This window comes from Cynoglossus semilaevis, chromosome W, assembly GCF_000523025.1.
Source record: "Cynoglossus semilaevis isolate Cse_v1.0 chromosome W, Cse_v1.0, whole genome shotgun sequence".
Classification (NCBI taxonomy): domain Eukaryota; kingdom Metazoa; phylum Chordata; class Actinopteri; order Pleuronectiformes; family Cynoglossidae; genus Cynoglossus; species Cynoglossus semilaevis.
The window spans coordinates 11,642,338-11,661,358 of record NC_024327.1 but is presented as its reverse complement, the minus strand read 5'-3'; the positions used below and the strand labels follow the sequence as shown (position 1 = coordinate 11,661,358).

Sequence of the window (19,021 nt, the reverse complement as noted above, 5' to 3'; positions counted from 1 at the left end):
TTTTTACCTAAAAAGCACACATTATTATGTTGATTGTATGACTACATATCTATGCGCTGCTTTATTGATCTACAGATCATTATGCGTGTGAATGTGCGCGTGCACGCGCCCACCACCTCCACCACCCTGTATACAAAAACCAAAGCCAGTGATCTGGTCAATGCGTCCCCTCTCCTCCCACTCAGGGAGGAGAAGATGGCGGTTTGCTCTTTCGCTCACTGGCTCCGTGATTCTGTTTTCCAGGTTGGTACTCGGTCGAGAATAAGACCAATTCCCCTAAAGTGTGTAGGGATGTATTGTAGCTATAATGAGTTTGTTTTCGATATGTGTAGCCGAGTTTAAGAGCCACATTTATAAGCGCGAGGCGGACGGTTGGCGAACGGCTAATTAACGTGTGAATACTGTGACTGTGTATATGTGAAGCTCTGTGCTGGGTTCCTCACTCCCCGGCGTGTTTGTATTTCAGTTTTTGAGATATCTTGACATGTTATGAATGATTGTTAATGTTTGACTGAAATCATACATGAGCAGTTAGGTGTTCAGCTTGTGTTCAAAGCATTATAAGTTGAGTAGTGGTCCCTATGTGTATTATGTTTCATGGTTTTGGCTCTAAAGTCATTTAAATACTCATCCTAAGCTAAAGAGGGTTTGTGATCCACATTATTACATGAATATGGAGTTTATGTTTTTGAGTTACGGTAGTTGAAGCCATATAGTTAGCAGGAGTATTCAGTAACAAGACAGTGGGCACGCAGTCACATTGGAGGTTTTCCAGCTATATATGCAGTAACTGTAGCCTGTCACAGAAGAACACTTACTGCTGGGAATTATTCAGCTGTTCATGTCATTCCACTTTGTTTAATCTACTGTTCTGGTTGTAGACACCTGTGATTGACACAGCTCTGAGTCGGAGCATGTGCAGGTACCTGGTTAGTGTTACCACTAGCAGGGGTGCAGGGGGAGTTACTGTTACTGTTTCAGCACATGACCTATATTTAACCCAGTGAAGGGGATTTTCTTCTTAAAGACATATTCCCATGGTGGACTGCTTCACCGTAGTAGACATCATCAATGAAAAGGTAGAACTTCAATTTGGAACAGTCTTCAGAAACAGAAATAGAATCTGTATTTTGTAGAATTAGATGTTAAAGTAATTGGTCCAACAGCCAGTGAAACTTACCCACTCTCTGACTCCACTCCCCTCTTTCTCCATTCCCCACTCTATTTCTGTCCCTCGCTGAGTCAGATGGACATCTCCCAACTTAGAATGACACAAACAGGCAGAGCAGCCTTTTCCAATTCACAGGGACTGAAAAATCCGGACGACACTGAAAAAGAATTGACAACTTAAAAGCAGAGAATTGGAGCATAAAGTATCAGGATGGAGGAATATGAGAATCTGGATCCAGAGGTGAATTTGTTTCTGCCTATAGTAATGGACCCGACAGCTGGAGCTATATTGGACAAATGATGATGATTAATGATTAATTGGTTGTCATTTGATATTGGGTGTCATCTGCTCTCCAGCACATTCAAGGAACTGTCAGTGTTCGCCATTCTGTCATATTTTACATCTAATTTATCATGTTCCCTACTGGCTGCCTTAGCCACTCTTAGCATGTCATAAATAGTAGAAGAAAACAGATATACTGGTCGAATTGGAGACGGCCCAGCCTCTTGTCACTAATATTACATGAATGACGTTTTAGGACGTCACCTCTCAGTAACCCTGCAATTAACAAGAAGCTCATAGTGCTTCTGAACGCTCTGTTGTTTAGCTCCTTACTCATGTTGGCGCAAGATGCTGGGGATTTATTTGACAAGTGACCTTCCTGAAAATGTGAATTAGATTTGCTTTTTAGGACGAATGTTGCTTGGCTTTGTTTCACTGTTTTTTTCATCTTGTATTTCCTCTTCCAAAAGGATCTTTTCCTGCAGTCAATTTTTCAAGTCAAGCATTTCTTCTTCTAGGACGTGAGAATCACCTGTGTTCTTCTAACCTAATCCCATTCCTCTTCTCTTCAGTTTGCGAGAAGCTGTCCAGGACCAGTCAGTTAAGCCTAAACTCTAGTGCCTGATGGTGGACCCATCATTCTCCATGGTCACTGTCCAGAGCGAGGACAGTGGTATATATAGTAGCCTCCAGCTGCTGCTCCACTCCCTGGGCCTCTGAAACCAGCTCCATCTCTGAAACCTACAGCATGGAGGGTTCTGGAGCCGCAGGGAAGATCACCATAGTCTTGTACGAGGACAAAGTGATCCGTAGGATGACCAGGTCTGGAGGAAGAATCAGTAGGTTGAGCCACAGGCTGAGTCGACCTGGAAGCTCAAGATCTGCTTTGGCTCTGGGCGTGGAGAGACCAGAAATGGCAGAAGTCTCACTTCCCAATATAAAAGAGGAGAAAAAGGAAACAGAGCCAGACCTGGAGGAAATACAAAAACAAAGACCAACAGTTGTGCAGTTTGATTTCAGAGGGTTATGAGATTCTCAACATCAGAATGCCTTCCATACTTCCTACTGTGGATGAGGAGGAGAGCACGGAGCTGCAGGACAATCTTACCTATTTGAATGAGACCCCAAATATCAAGTTCCGAAGTCATCATGAGTGGACGCAGCAAAAGAATCATGTTCAAACAGAGGAGGAGGAGGGGGAGACGGCAGACGGTGAAGAGGTGTGTCTAGATATTTCAATCAACATTTTATTTGAATTGATTTCCTCACTGTAATCTTTTCACAGCTCTCAAAGCCGAACTCTTCTCAGCCTTCAGCAGACACTGAGCCTGTCGACACACCCACACAGACAGAGGGCAGCGGTGACTATGACTATTTTGAGAAGTTTACTCTTTTGGATGTTGCAGTTCCAGGAGAACAGGTTACAGATCTCCAGGAGGAGGAGGTACAGCAACTTGGGATAAAACCACAAGCAGAAGAGCAAAAGCCTGCTGAGAACAAGGTCACAGTCAGTCCCTCAGCATCAGACATGTCCTTCATGTACTCTGACCTTTATGAGGACGCTGTTGGCCAGAGGGTGAGGAGCGACGAGGAATTCTCTGAAGCAAAAAGTGTTGCTTCGGAGAAGTCCTATAAGAGACGTTTGTCAGATTCGGAAAATGCAGACGGATACCTGGAGAAGTTCACTTTAAAAGATGAAACTCCAACAGAGGAGGTTAAACTGGGGTCTTTTGATGACAAGAAGGAGAGGAGGATGATATGGTCACAGAGTAGGTTTGAAATGACTGGATGTCTGACAAGGATGGTCAGAGAAGAAGAAGAGCAACAAGAAGAAAAGAAAAAGACAGAAAAACTGGATACAACTAAGATCAGACCAGTGGACACCACTGGAGAAACTAATGAAAAACCTATTGACCTGAGGGAGGATACGGTGGATTATCATCACGTCAGAGACCAGACTGATCCTCCACTCAGCTCTAATGAGCCATTATCTGCCATTCAAGAGGTTGACTTATGGACAACAGAAAAGACTGAGAAGGATCAAACAGGAGAACAAAGAAACATTAGTGAAGACAAGCAGCCATGTCAAATACCAGAAGTGGCAGAAAAAGTCTTTGAAAAAGTGTTTACAAAAGCTGCAGATGAGACATCAGTTGAAACGTCTGTCCACATCGACTTTAAAACGATAGGACAAACAAGGAACGGGGTTCCTGTGGAGAAAAGATCAAGGGAGACCACAGCTGATGAGGAAGTGGTGGCTTCACCAGAACCCACTGCTGTAGTGGAGACTTCACCTGAAAGTGTCATTTCCCAGCAAAAGGACCCTACAGAGATGTTCCATGTGGACGATGCCACCGTTGAGATCGTCAAGATCTGTGATTTTGTGCTACAAGCTGTAGTGGAGGTTAGAGACAAAACAGTGAATGCAAAAGAGATGCAAACCCGAGTGCAGATTGACCTTCAGGAGGTAAAAAGTGTTGAGATACCAGACACTGAAACAGCACAAATGCTAAAGGAATCCCTGACAGTGGACACTGCTCCAGTTGAGCAGCCGTCAGCGGCTGCACACGAGAGTTCAAGAGCAGCAGCTGAAGTTGTGATGCTACAGAAAACAGAGACAGATGTGGACAAGAAATGTCAAGAAATTCCTGAATTCTCGCATCTTAAAACCGAGAAGTCTTCTGAACCCCAAATAACAACTGAGGTCAAAGCTTCAGCACCGACACTGAACAGTGCTACTGCAGTTCTCGACACGGTAGAGGAAGGAGCTGAGTTTATCCTCTTTGTTCCCAGAGGACAGGCTGTGGAGTTGGACATTGAGGTCGGTCAGGACTCAGAAAAGACCACAAATGATGTGGAGGTTGTTTCTGAACCTCTACCTGTAGATACAGTCCAGAACAACTTGGAGAAGGATTTCGTCCAATTTGCGTCACCTGCCCTGCTACAGGAACGTAACACAGAGGAGGAGGAGGAGGAAAAGATGCTGGAGGACTTTACTCCACAGGGGGATTTTTCTGGACTGATGTGTGACGTATCGGAAGATGCAGTCGTAGAACCACTAGTGGAGATCAACAAGGTAGAGGATGCTACAGAAGCAGCGATTACTGAACCAGATGAAGGTCCAGGTATCAACCTTAACAGAGAGGAAGTTGATGCAGACGTAGGACAAAAAATGACAAACAAGGAAGAAGCTGCAACAGAACCAACAGTTTTAGCAGGTAATAATCTGATCAGAGGGAACGTGTTGTCAGAAGATACAGAGGCAGAAGAAACCAGGGAGATACACAAGTCAGAAGGTAAAACAGGACAAGTAATTATTCAAGCAAGTCCAGGTATTAGTCTGAAGAGAGAGGATGCACCGTCAGAGGATGCAGATGTAGAAATACAGGAGAAGGACGAAGAAGAAGAAGAAGTTGAAGACTCTACATTAGCAGGTATTACTAAACAGGATGAAGGTCTCGATACTGACCTTCACAAAGTTGATGTTGGACAAAACTTGCAGCAATACAAGGTGGCTGCTGAGGAACTTGTAACTTATGAATATAAGGTCATTTCTGAGCAGGATGCTGAGGAAATGCCAGAACCTGAACCACATAGAGATACAGAAGACAGAGGAGCAATGATGGATTTGGAGCTAGAGAAGAATGAGTTTCCTCCAGAAGACAAGCCCATCGAGGCTGACTATGACATCATCAACGCAGAGGAGACTCAGACCCGATTGGCTGCTGAGCTTCAGGGAATGGATTGGTTCTGTGTCACCTGTGGATGTCTGCTGTCAGAGGATGACTATGGTTCACCATACCACCATAGTCACCAGGTCACTACAGTGAACAAAGCCTATGAGGAGTTCACGGTACAAGCACACACTGCAAAACCTTTTTTTCTGTGATATTTTAAATGCAGATCTTAATTTCAAACCATTTTTTTTTACTTTCAAAACTGATGATAAACTACAGGAATTATTTGACGAAACACAAAAACTTTTTTTTTCCACAAAGTTTTCATCCAATAAAAACATATTGACTTTCTGAAAAGTAAGCAATGTGCTTATGATCAAAACCCAAAAACTAAATTATTTACCTACAAATAATTTTCTGAAAAATAGAAAAATAAATTAAACTTTCCTAAAATAAATATAAATGCACACATTTGTCCAAAAGATATGTAGCAATGTGTTTACTTGTTTACTACGTGTTATTTTTATTACATCAACTATTCATCAAGTGACATAGTATACATTATCTGAAAAATTCTAACAAAATAAAAAATCATTAAAATAAATAAAAATGCACTAATTTGCTTAAAATATGTAGCTGTGCACTTTTTATACTTAAAATAAAAAAAAATTCTGATATGCCAATCACTGCTCAAAATCACCATACAGTTGTATAATAATACTTTTCTGAAAAAGTCTTAAAAATGCAGCCTCCAAATATGTAGCAATATCCTTATTTAGGATTAAAACTCATGAAATAAATATTTTTGTCTTGTGTCAACCATTGATCAAAAGTAACTTGTTAAAAATATGGCAGACACTTCACATTTCTGAGATAGTTTCACCCAGTTGCTGTGTAGATGACACTTGAATGTTTCGTGTCATCAAGTCCTCCATACGAATAGCTGCTGTAGACGTAAAAATACACAATGATACAGACAAATTTAGGACAACTTACAGGGTAATACTGCAAAGGTTGTTGTACTGTAGTGAGAAACTACTGTACTCAGCATACTCCATACTTCATCTTTACTTTATTCACCAGAAAATACTGTTGAGATGTGAACCTGTGAGCAGAGAGCAGAAACCTGAGTGTCATGAGATATTCTTCAGTGCGTGTAATAAACAATCAGAGTGAAACTCGTGAAATGTAAATCAAATGAATCAAGTCATAAACTGAGGAAGATCCAGTGTCAGCTCCAGATGACAGTTGAATCAGCTCCGCGGTACATGTGCTGTGTTGTGTACACAAGTGAGCCATTCACAGATGATGGTTGTAAATAAGATCACAGCTGTGATACAGGCCTGACCTCAGCATGAAGACGTGCAGACTGGTCAGGTGGTTCTCACAGCGGAAATCATTCAATCATCAAGTTCACCAAACCATCAGAGTGGATTAATCTGGAACAGAATACACAGGGCAAATCTGCAGGTTTTCAGATGTTTACACACACACGCTCTCTACAACACACAACTGCCTTTCAACTCCCTGAAGATCACAGTGAGATCATCTGGAGATTTCCCATCAGTGCTACTGTGGACACAAACCCTGAAAACTCAACTTTTTCTACAGCGCCACCTTTTGTAGACAGGACTAAACACAACCGTAATAAATAGCATAAATACTGCTCCTGCCATTCATTCCCATTCTAGATTTTGTATTCCACAGGAATAGAGCTTTAATTGAAATACATTTCCTTTCTTCATTGAAAATAGCAGTTTTTTAAAGATTTACAGTGTTTTGTATAAAATTCAGTGAAGTTTTGAAGCAGGACCATAAGTGTGTCATTAGTCAAAACTACCAAAAGGTGGTGCTATGGAGAAAGTTTGGAAACCACTTTCCTCTCTCATACATCCATCAACCAAAGTATTTGTAATGATGATCTGATTAGTATTCCATGCACTGATACAAATATTTGTATACCTGTTAAACAGGAAAAGCTGAGTGACTGGATCTCGGAGCTTCAGGGGAGATCAGAGAACATTGAAGATATGGTCTCAGAAGTGGAGCTGGCCTACAACACTGTAGAGGTGAGACACACTCCTCTGACATGAATATCTGTAAAAACTGTCAGTATGAATACCTGTTTGTCCTTGAACCCATGAATGTGTCTCCATCAGGACCAGTTTGTGGAGAGCGTGGCAGCCATTCAGACTCAGAATGAGGAGATGATGACCCTGGTGATGGAGCAGTACAACAACATGTCTGTCAGCCTGGAGGAGGAGAAGAAGTCCAAGCTGCCCCTCAAAGCCCCTCCCTGCAGCCACAGGAGCCAGGCTCAGCCACCAGCACCAGTGTCACCGTCTACTGGAATGTCATCCCTGATGACATCATCGACTGCTTCCAGGTCTACTACTTAAAAGATCCACAAGGAAATACTCTCAGGATGCAAGACATCAGGACATCAGAAATAGCTAGATTTGAAATTATCTAGTAAATGTTGTGAAGGTAACACTAATGAAGGTTTCAGAGGAGCAGCAAGAAAAACACCAAAAAAATAGATTAAAGTGAGGTCATCACTAAATAGGAAAAAAAAACGGATTTTGCCAAGGTGGCTTTGAGCCAATATACCTGTGTTTGCATGGTTCATTTGTGGTGATGGAAAAGACAAATGCAATTACCAGTAGGTAGCAGCTTCTAAGAACAAGAATCCTTTAGGGGGCTCACAAAATATGTATATTGTGCAAATGCAAGTATATGTACTAATACCCTAAATGGGTCAATTTTGCATAGTATGTCCTGTTTAAAATGACCTAAAGGGCTGGATCAGTACCACGGGCCTTGAGTTTGACACATGCTCTGCAATGTTGATCTCCACAGCTGTGTCTGAGGAGTACCGTGTGACAGTCAAGGAGAGTTACTGTGTCCTGGAGGAGCTTGAACCTGACAAAACCTACAAAGTGTGGGTGATGGCTGTCAACTACACTGGCTGCTCTCTGCCCAGTGACAGACTCCAGTTCACCACTGGTCAGTCTATAATCTATAATAATTGTCTTTTCTCACATGCAGAAACCGAATTACATTTTGATACACTTTTCCTCTGGCAGCTCCATCAGTTCCAGTCATCAACACAGAGCACTGCACTGTTATGTGGAATTCAGCCACAGTTAGGGTGGAAAACACAGGCGCCTGGAATGAGTTACACTCTAGAGTACTGTCGTCAGTACGAGCTGGAGGGAGAGGGACTGAGGTGGGTGTCAAACACACATCAAACACTTACACTTACACTACTAAAACCCACTTAAAGTTGTCCAAAAGTTGAATAAAGCACATCTGTGACTTGCTTCTAGATCCATTTCAGGAATCAAACACTGTGAACAGAAGGTTCTGTTGCAGCCCAGTGAGAAATATCTGTTTTACATCAAAGCAGTGAATGAGGCTGGAGCCAGTGAGCAGAGTGAGGTGTCAAAAAAAAAGAAGAATTAAGAAGCAAACTCTTATTAAAGCATAATTTATTGAATTTATAAATTCGATTTAATACACACATAGGTTCACACCAGGGACAGGAATTTGTGAAGCCTAGATCAAAATTACCTTGAATTATTATATTATATTATATTATATTATATTATATTATATTACATTATATTATATTATATGTTGGCTCAGTGTTTGCAAGTAACATCTTGGATCAGTGATTTCCAACCACTGTGTCGCGGTCCATTCGAGGGATCATCAGGTGAACCGTGGATAATCATCCAGTTTCTTTATCCTTCTATGTGACAGTGACAGGCAGAACGAATAAATACTCTTCCACTAGGAGGCAGCAGCTATAAAAACTGGCTATGAAACCTTGAGAAAAAAGAGAGACCATTGAAGAAGATCAATTCCTCCACGATCAGTATTGTGTCCAACTAAATACGCCCAGGTTTCACACAGCCATGGCTCAAAAAAGTTTGTGAAACACTGTGTTAGAAAACACAATGTTTAGCATGACTTACAGATTAGATGAGTGTAAGTAAAAATGGTGACTATCAAACCACCTGCCGCGCAATCACACTGAGAAAAATAAGCATTTGTTGGCGTCAACTGATTTGGATTGATCCAATTAAATTGATGTAGATTTGGACAGCTTCTTCACTGTGCATGCTGGGTAGAAAATCCTTAATATTCTGACTGAAAGTAAAACCAGGTTTGAAACTGGTTGAAAACTCAGACAGACACCCACTGCATTGTCAATTTTACCTCTGTATAAAGACATGCATTTCCAGTAGAATCTGATCTCTTTCTGGTACTGTTTTGCAGGAACAAGGTTCCATCTACTGAAAGCCTCAGCTCATCCAGCTCTGGGACTTTCAGTTGACCACAAAACCCTGCATTTCCCTCAGGACACATACAAAATCATGCCAGTCACAGAAAATCAGTGAGTTTAACTACAGAGACAACCTCCTCCTGCAACAAGACACAGATCAGAACCATGTGTCAACCTGAGTCTGTGTGTATTCCAGGTGTCCATCTGTCCTGGGGGAGTTGTTGTCAGCACGAGGATGCTACTACTGGGAGACAAATGTGTCACGGAGTACAGCTTATAGACTGGGAGTGGCGTACAGCACAACCAGCAGGGAAAGCTCACTGGGGGAGAATACTTCTTCCTGGTGTTTACAGTGTGTTATTACACCAGCAGGGTAAGTTACTGTTTTATTCTCTATCAAAGTAGCTTAGTCTCATTCCCCAAGTCTAAATCATTCAACCATTACAGTTCAGTATCAGCTGCTCCACAGTAAGGTTCTGTCCACTGTGTTGGTGATTGACACGCTTGAGCGAGTAGGAACCCTAGCGCGGTCGCTTGTCTTTCTACAATGCACAAAGTGGACAACTGCTGGGTTCCTTCAGCCAGCACTTCCCTCGACCATGTCACCCTGCTCTATCCTTAGAGTTGCCAAGCCGTCTTGGAGCTTTGTGTGGTGCAAGAGAAAGAGTTTACCAAAGACTGCCATACTCAGGATATTTCTGGATGATTTTTTTTTAACAGTATACCAAATGTGTATCAGAGATGCATTTGGCTGGTCACCTGCTAGTTTTCAAAATTGAATTTCCTGTTTTGGGAGTAAAATATTACTTTATAAGCATAGCGCTACCTGCAGGGGAAAAGTGTAAATGCAATAGGTGTTTACAAATGACAGTATTGTTGTACAGTATACTTTACTTTAAATAATAAAATACTGCAAATCACTTCAAATTGAGAACTCAGAAGTATAATCTTTTTTTATTTTAGTCATTGTGACAGTGTTGGTTTATTTTGTAAATGGTTTATCTTAAGGCTTTGACCACATTAAAGTTTATCCTAAAAGCAACTGTGTTATGTCTTTGTCACCACAGAATTTTTTTTTGTCTCCATGAACCTACAGTAGTAGCACTTTTTGACCTGTGTTTTATATTGTGAATAACTGGATTTAGCGTAAATAACCTCAATCCATCTATCCATCCATTTTCATCCGCTTATCCGTTACCGGGTCGCGGGGGCAGCAGTCGCCACCCAAATCAAACTCCCAAACCTTCCTGCGGATGGCGAGTCCACTGGAAGGTACCAACTGCCTTACCCGGGATTCAATCTTGCCCAGGAGGTGAACCCTGGAGTTCCACACCAATGATGGAGACATTGCCTCTGGGCCAAAGCGCCACACGTAAATAACCTTTATAAGCTAATTTGTTCAGTCCTTATTTTTGCGCCACTGATAAAAAAAATGACAGATCCACTTTTAAATTGATTTTCTTATATGTGTGTTGATTGAGTATGACGATTTTTTTTTTTGTATTGCACAACTTGACTTAGCTCATTTGCTCACTAACTCATGTTCGCCAGCAGGGGGGCCCAGAACTCTGCACAAGAAGCTGCTGGGAAGTGGCTCATATGAATACAACTAAAATGTTCCACTATTTAGCTTAATTTAGTTTATTTAAAAGGGGACAGTGCAATTTCATAAAACACATGATTACACATGGTTAAAAAGAGCCATAGTTAGCCAGAAGGCTAGTTTTTATCTGTAGTCCCTTGGCCATGATGTAAAAAGGCAGAAAGCACACAAAACATATACAATATAATACAATACACTTACTATACAATTAAGAAAGAATACAACATCACAACATATCACAACATAACATTTGATCATAACATTAAAACATCACAACAGGTTTATCTTATAGTGTTGGCAGCTGTAGGTGTTGATAAACCACTCTTAAGATATTGTAAATACATTTATTCAATCTTTACAATATATTCATTGTATTAAGTTTTCATATCAATTTATACTGTTTGTTTTTAAATGCTGTACTAAAAGGAGAAGTACTGAAGAAAGGTGTGCATGCTGATGGTTTACATAACAGGATGGTGTATGATACAGAGGGCACTGACTGTTACGCTTGGAGATAGAGACAGGTCACAGAACCGGCCTGAACCAGTTTCTCTGCCCAAATAATGAGGAAAACAGAACATCAAAAAGGAAAAGAATCCAAAGTGCATTTCTTTGATCTAACCTGAGTTACTGAGCAGAATAGCTCATCACATGTACATGTTTTCTATTGGTGGAGAATCTTTGTTTGGAGCAGCCTTTGCCAATCAGCGCTCAGAAGTTGCGCGTGAACAGCACATGCCTGTAAAGGGTTAAGGTGCTGACCATTGATGTGTATGTAAAAAAAACTGCATTTAAGCTTTGAGCACTGAGGAGTTCCTCAGTGCAGTTCTGAATGTAACCATTGTTCTGCACTCCTTGCTTGCAAGTCTTCTTCTTTTTCTTTCAGCTTCGTCCCTTTTTTTTCCAGGGGTTGCAACAGCAAATCATTGATTTCCATCTCTCCCTGTTCTCTGCATCTTCTACTTTGACTCCAACTATCTGCATGTCCTCCCTCACTACATCCATATATCTCCTCTTTGGCCTTCCTCTCTTTCTCCTACCTGGTAGCTCCATCTCTAACATTCTTCTACCAATGTATCCACTGTCCCTCCTCTGCACATGTCCAAACCATCTCAATCTGGCTTCTCTAGCCTTTTCTCCAAACCTTCCTGTCTGTGTTGTCCCTCTAATGACCTCATTCCTGACCCTGTCCATTCTTGTCACTCCTAAAGACAATCTTAGCATCTTTAACTCTGCCACCTCCAGCTCCTCCTCCTGTCTTCTGCCTATTGCTACTGTCTCTAAACCATACATCATGGCTGGTCTCACCACTGTCCTGTAAACCTTTCCCTTCACCTTAGCTGACACTCTTCTGTCACAGATCACTCCTGACACTTTTCTCCAGCTGTTCCATCCTGCCTGTACTCTATTCTTCACCTCTCTTCCACAGTCTCCGCTGCTCTGAACAGTTGATCCTAAGTACCTAAACTCCTGCACCTTCACCACCTCTGCTCCTTGTAGCCTCACTATTTCACTGTTCTGCCTTTCGTTTACACACATGTACTCTGTCTTGCTGCGACTGACCTTCATTCCTCTTCTTTCTAGTGCAAACCTCCACCTCTCTAGGTTCTCTTCTAGCTGCTGCCTACTCTCACTACAGATCACAATGTCATCTGCAAACATCATAGTCCATGGGGACTCCTGTCTGACCTCATCTGTCAATCTGTCCATCACCACAGCAAACAAGAAGGGGCTCAGGGCCGATCCTTGATGTAGTCCCACCTCCACTTTGAAGTCTTCTGTCCTCCCAACAGCGCACCTCACTACTGTTGTACTATTCGTACCTGAAGCTGGAGACCACTTCCACCGCTGTCCCTCCAATGTGCAGGGGGAGATGTCTCCCCCTTCTGAAGTTGATGATCATCTCCTTGGTCTTCTTCACGTTGATGCAGAGGTTGTTTTCTCTACATCAACCCTCCAGATGTTCCACTTCATGCCTGTAGTTGGACTCGTCGTTGGCTGTGGTGCGTCCGACCATGGCTGTATCATCCGCGAACTTCACAATCAGATAGCTTGGATGTAGTGCTTAGCAGTCGTGTGAGCAGGGTAGATAGGAGGGGGCTCCGCACGCAGCCCTGGGGGGAGTTGGTGCTGAGCGTGACGGAGGAGGAGGAGACACCATGGATCCTCACAGACTGCAGCCTATCTGTCATAAAATCCAGGATCCAGTTGCAGAGGGTGGAGCTCCGAGAGTGTTGAGTTTCTGTATCAGGGTCTGTTGGTGTTGAAATCTGATGTGAAGTCCACAAAGAGCAGGTGTACATAGGAGTCCTTCTCCTCTAAGTGAAGATGTCTGTCAGTACCTCCGTCAGCTGGTGTGCGCAGCCCCTCAGCAGCCGCACAGGGATGTTGTCAGGACCAGCAGCTTTGCATGGGTTCATCCTTTGGAGGGGGGGCCTCCTCCCCTCTGCTGCGGTCCCGCTGAGCGGCTCTTCTCCTGGTGGAGGGGTGAGCCTGGTGCTGGGGGGGGGGGTTGTTCGGATCGTAAAAGCGGGCGTAGAATCTGTTGAAAGCATTGGGCAGAGAGGGGTCCCTGGGGCATTGTGCATCTCTGGTGTTATACTCTGTGATGCACTTAACTCCCCTCCACATACTCCGGGGATGTGAAGTGACCCTGGATCCTTCGGGCGTATGCGGCCTTGGCCCTCTTCACACTTGTAAATAGAATTCATAGTTAGTTACCAAAGCGTGTTAAACCAAAGTGTGGTGAACCATAAACTGTTATCTAAGTGTGTTAAATAATGGTCTGCTTGACAGGAGTAGGTACCCCTGAAAGGTTTTTTACTATGTAGGTAAATAAAGGATGAGGTCTGTTTCTCATCAAGTATGGGAATCGGATGAACTTTGCCCTGGGAGTAAAACCAAAAAAACAACTGCCCAGTACTTGTGAAACTTTCTCAATAAAAGGAGCTGCAGTCCTCATACACTTTGGGACTTAGGTGAGCCAACTCTGCGAAGCTGTTGGTCTCTCTGCTCCCCCTCACAGCGAGTAAAAAGTACAATGTTGTCAGGTGTGGTTCTTTTCAGGTCATTCTATCTGCGGCAGTTAGATGACAACAGTGGTGACTGAATAACGTAATTTTCGGCACCAACAACACTGGCATTCAACTTTCTCCTCGCCGCTCCGACTGTGACTGATTTCTATGAGAGTTTGAAACTTGGTCTTTCAGCTACTGCGGTGACTCTGAACTATGAGGGGGTGACTGTCTTGGAGATGGAGTGATCTTTTAGCAAAGATCAAAAGGGGGATTTGTAGGAATATTACTGCTCTGCTATAACTTAACAGGTCCATATATGGTGACTCGGAAGGTCTAATTAAACGATTGCTTATCAGTAAAGAATAGTAAACCACCTGCTTTTGACACACCAGACGTGTGTAGGTTGTTTTCACATATTGAATTATTATTTCCACAAAGTGTTTTTACTTTTCTTTTGAGATATGCATATTATCTGTCTTAAACTATGTATGAACTTGGTATGAAATAGTGTTTCTGATAATAAACAACTAGTGCCTGTCTGAAATGGTATGTGACCCCTGTAACGTGTGCAGCAGAAGAGGGAGAAATTCTATGGTTGCCATGGTAACGCCCCTGCAGAGGAAGGTCATTGAGAGAAGAACCCACTCCCTTTTCTGATACAGAGAATACTGCAGATTGAACATTCTAAAAAACGTTCTCCAAGTAGATAAGACTGAGTGATTGCAGATTGAGCGTGAACGTGAGAGAGTTAAGAGTAGAAATTGTGTATGGTGGGTTTAAAATCCCTGGGCAGCAGTCCTTAGAATTGTGGGTTACATTGGCTCTGTTTTGTGTAAAAGTTTGGGAATTGTGTGGGAGGCTTCATGTGTTACAGCAAATTAAAGGAATCTCATGTCTTTCTGTTGAACATGCTTCTGTGGGGAGTCTGGGAGGTATAGTACTGTCACTTTTTTTATCAAAAACAGGAGAGGCCGCTGATTTTTTGAGGTATAAACTCCAGGAGTTGAGGCGCAGAGTTGAAAAACTCTGTAGAAGGTTCCTCAACTGAAGAAGTCAGTGGCTGGCAAAGAGACCCCTTCTGGCGAAGGCAGTGAAGTGTCATTTTTTTTTAGAATTCTCTGTGTTAGTAGTTAATTCTCTGTGGGTGATAATTGACTCCCCGTGACGGGGCCGAGCCAGACGCGGTAAGAATTGGTCAGGTTTGTTCTGTTGGACAGAGGTCTAAACCTTGGGGGAGATTGGGTCCCCCTAAAAGACGCAAAAATGGAAAGAGAATTTAACAGAGAAATGATGAGAAATAATTGTTGTGAAGAAACTATAGATGAACAATTTAATCTGGTGTTATTGCAAATGGTGAGTTCCCGTGCCAGAAAAGAAGCGTAAACAGGCTGTGAAGGACGGAACGAGGCACTATGTTAAGATAAAGGAGGAACAGAAACTGTCAAGGACAGAGAGAATCGGATTTAAAGAGCTAACCTATGAGTTGGGTGTGGTGGACAGTATAAAACTCTTACAGGTTAAAAAAGATTTAGAGACATTTAGAAAAGCCAGAAAGAAGTTCAAGGCAATGATTAAGGAAAAGGAGAGTCACAGACACTTCATTCATACACCTGCAACAGCCTCTCTAGCTATGGTCAGGGCAAGTGACAGGGAAAGTGCAGGAACAGGGAATGCAGTTGTCTGTGAGAGAGAAGAGGAAGTGAGACAGGGAGAGTAGAGTGACAAAAAATGCATATATCTAACACCAAGTGCGCCTCCACCTCCATAAACTAAAAAACAAAGCAAAACGGAGAAATTAAAAACATCTGGCATACGTCCTGCATTGGCATTTTCTGGGACAGTAAATTATGACATAAAAGATACAGACAAAGCACCAGAAAACAGGACTGATAAGAGAAAGGGGAGTAGAGACGAAGAAAAAACAGGGGATGAGCTGCTGACCCCCCTAGTCTTCTCCAAAACACACAAACAATTTACTGCAGAGTGATTTGGGAACTCTTGGAAAACATATTGCAGGCTGCCCCTTAACTCTGGGTGACTCCCGTGCTATCTTTAACTTGTGTGCAGCAAAGCATGAGGTGAGAAACATGGAGCGGCAGTCAGGGATGTATAGTAGTCCTAACAGTGAGCCTCTAACGGCACACATTGACCTATTGGCCTAGAACATACAAATTAGGTGGAAGGAGGAACAACAAGATGATAATTCCAAAACCTGGGGAAAGTGCTGCTCAGTACCTAGATAGATCAATAGAGATATGGCTAAATGCAGTAGGTACACACACCCCAAAAATGACCTATTATCTAGCAGAATGTATCAAGCAGCTGTTATCGCTGGCTTACCCTCAATAGTAAAAGAAAAAAAATGGAAAGTAACCCTGATTTACCACACATGATTTACACCATGTGGTGTAGACACTGTATATATTACCGCCAGCAGTACTTAGATGCCCAAGACAGTACAGAGAAAGACAGGCAGCAACTGGAGAACCAGCTGTTGAAATTACAATAGACAAAAGCTTGTGCAGAGGCGAGCACAGACAAAAAAGCAGAACAAAACTCAAAAACAAATGGTTCAACAGCAAGCAGGGAAAGCTCCTCCTTCAGACCTCCAGCAGACTCCACCTCAGGGGCAGCCCCAACAGCAAGGCCCACCTGGGGGAGTTCCTATGGGCTGTTATCAGCTAGCCCTTATGTATCAGACACTATTGGGGCCCTATCCTCCTCCGTGGTTACAAACAGAGGGAGGGATGAACAGAAGGGGACGTGGTAGCATGGGAGGCAGGGGGGCTAGAAGGGGCAGAAACAAGGGAGGAATGCAGGGAGCATGCTTTCTGTGTGGACAACTGGGGCACTGGACGAGAGGATGTCCCACTCGGTTTAACCAGCACCAGCCAGCCACTAGGGGGCGAGGGAGTGCCACACACCAGGCACCCAATCCCAAAATGGCCCCACATTCTAATTAAAGGGTGAAACAACTGATGCTGATGGACACTGGGGCAACTCACTCTACACACATGGGGCTGCTACATCAACAACACTTGTCCCAGAGAATGGAATATGAGGACTTTACAACGCCAGCAATTTACAGAGCCTTTGAAAAATGAGGTGCGAGGACAGATGCTGGCCCATTTCCTCCTTTATGGCCCTGACTCACCTGTACATTTGCTTGGCAGAGACATGTTGTGTAAATTGAAAGTGAGTTTACTGTGTGGACCCGATGAAGTGGAAGTGGAGTTTCCAGATGGACATAGGGTGAACTGTTCATGTACATCCACAACATCAGGGACTCAATGGCTACAGTGTGATGAAAGGGAGCCAGTCACACCTATGATGGACATTTATTGGGCTCTCCTGCACCCGAAAGATCCAAAGAAAACCGGTGTGCTCTCTGTTTACTACCAGTGGAAGCCCTGGATAGACCTCCATGCACTTTATGCACCACCCCTGACCCACCCCATTGCACTCTGTTTTATGATAGAGAAGGTGATGACATTTACCAACAACAATTTTCCTAAATTGATGGGCTAAATTGATCCATCATTATAGAACAACAGCAGTGGTTTAAGTCACATGACAGCCACCAACATATTTCCTTAGCAGTGGCACAGGGCTGTCAGGCCAAGAATTAGGGCCGATGGTTGGAAAAGTGGTCCTCAGTACTGACTGGGCACCAACTCAGATTCCTAACCTACATTTCTGCCAGTAATGACTTGTATAAAATCTTAATGATGGCACAAGACGTGGCTATGCCCACGCATGACATAATAACTAGGCATCATGGCCGAGAACAAACCAATCATCCTGATAGTGACAGGATGCTTGACTCCATTCCTACTGATCTATGGGCCACCAGTCCTATGGATGTAGGGCGGTGTGCATTAGCTGCACCTATTTCATTTGACGTAAAGCCCACCTCTCACATCTATAAATATCAATACAAACACAAACCACAAGCTAAGGCAGGGATACCTGACACAATTCAGGGTCTTTTGGAAGCAGGGGTGCTACACTCCACACAGTCCCCATGGAACACTCCTATTTTACCTGGCCATGGCACATGACCTCAGATTGATAAACAAAATTGTGTTTACTCCCTGTCTGCCTGTACCAAACCCTTATGCAGCTCTCTCACAATTAATACCGACACATCAGTGGTTCACTACTATTGATCTGTCTAATGCTTTTTTCTGTCTCCTGCCCCTGGCAGGAGAAGTGAAACTAATTTTTGCATTTACCTATAAAGGTCAGCAATACACATACAATACCATGCCACAGGGATTCAAGTTATCTCCTGGTATTTTAACCAAGTATTGAAAGACAAACTGTGACCTTGTGCTACCACAGGACTGTTTGATGGTGCAGTATGTAGAGGATATTCTCATAGCTGCCACAGAACCACAAAGCTGCTTGCAAGCCACTAAGGATGTACTACTTCGTCTGTATGTGAAACCTAAAAGCCCCTCTTGACTGGACGACAGAGACTGATCAGGCCACTGGATCCTATGGAAACTAAACAACCAGCATGCACTAGATTTGCAGCTGGACTGGCTAACATCATGAAGAAAACTGAACACATAGTCATAGTTATGTCAGGAAACTTTTTCTGTTAGATAGGACTGTAAAATATGCTGTTAGTTCATACCCCAGTTTCCTAACACATAAAGAATGAAATACGAGATCTCAAATTTTAAAAGTTTTACTTGCAGCAAGGACTGCAGAACAATGGTTACATTCAGAACTGCACTGAGGAACACCTCAGTGCTCAAGGCTTAAATACAGTTTTTTTACACACACACTTGTGGTGTTCTTGCGCAACTTCTGAGCACTGATTGGTAAAGACTGCTCCAAACAAGGATTCTCCACCAATAGAAGCTATGTGGATGTGCTGTAGTTAATCAAGTCAGATAAGACCATGCCGTTTGGATGTTTTTCTCTCTTTGTCTTTTGTTGGTCTTCTGTTGGTCTCCTTATTTGGGCAAA

General features: G+C 42.9%; 1 pseudogene; it reads left to right on the top strand.

The window, feature by feature from the left end:
* Positions 1 to 81: 81 nt before the first annotated feature.
* LOC103397198 (cardiomyopathy-associated protein 5-like) lies at positions 82 to 10,551 on the top strand (annotated as a pseudogene).
* The last annotated feature ends 8,470 nt before the right edge of the window (positions 10,552 to 19,021 follow it).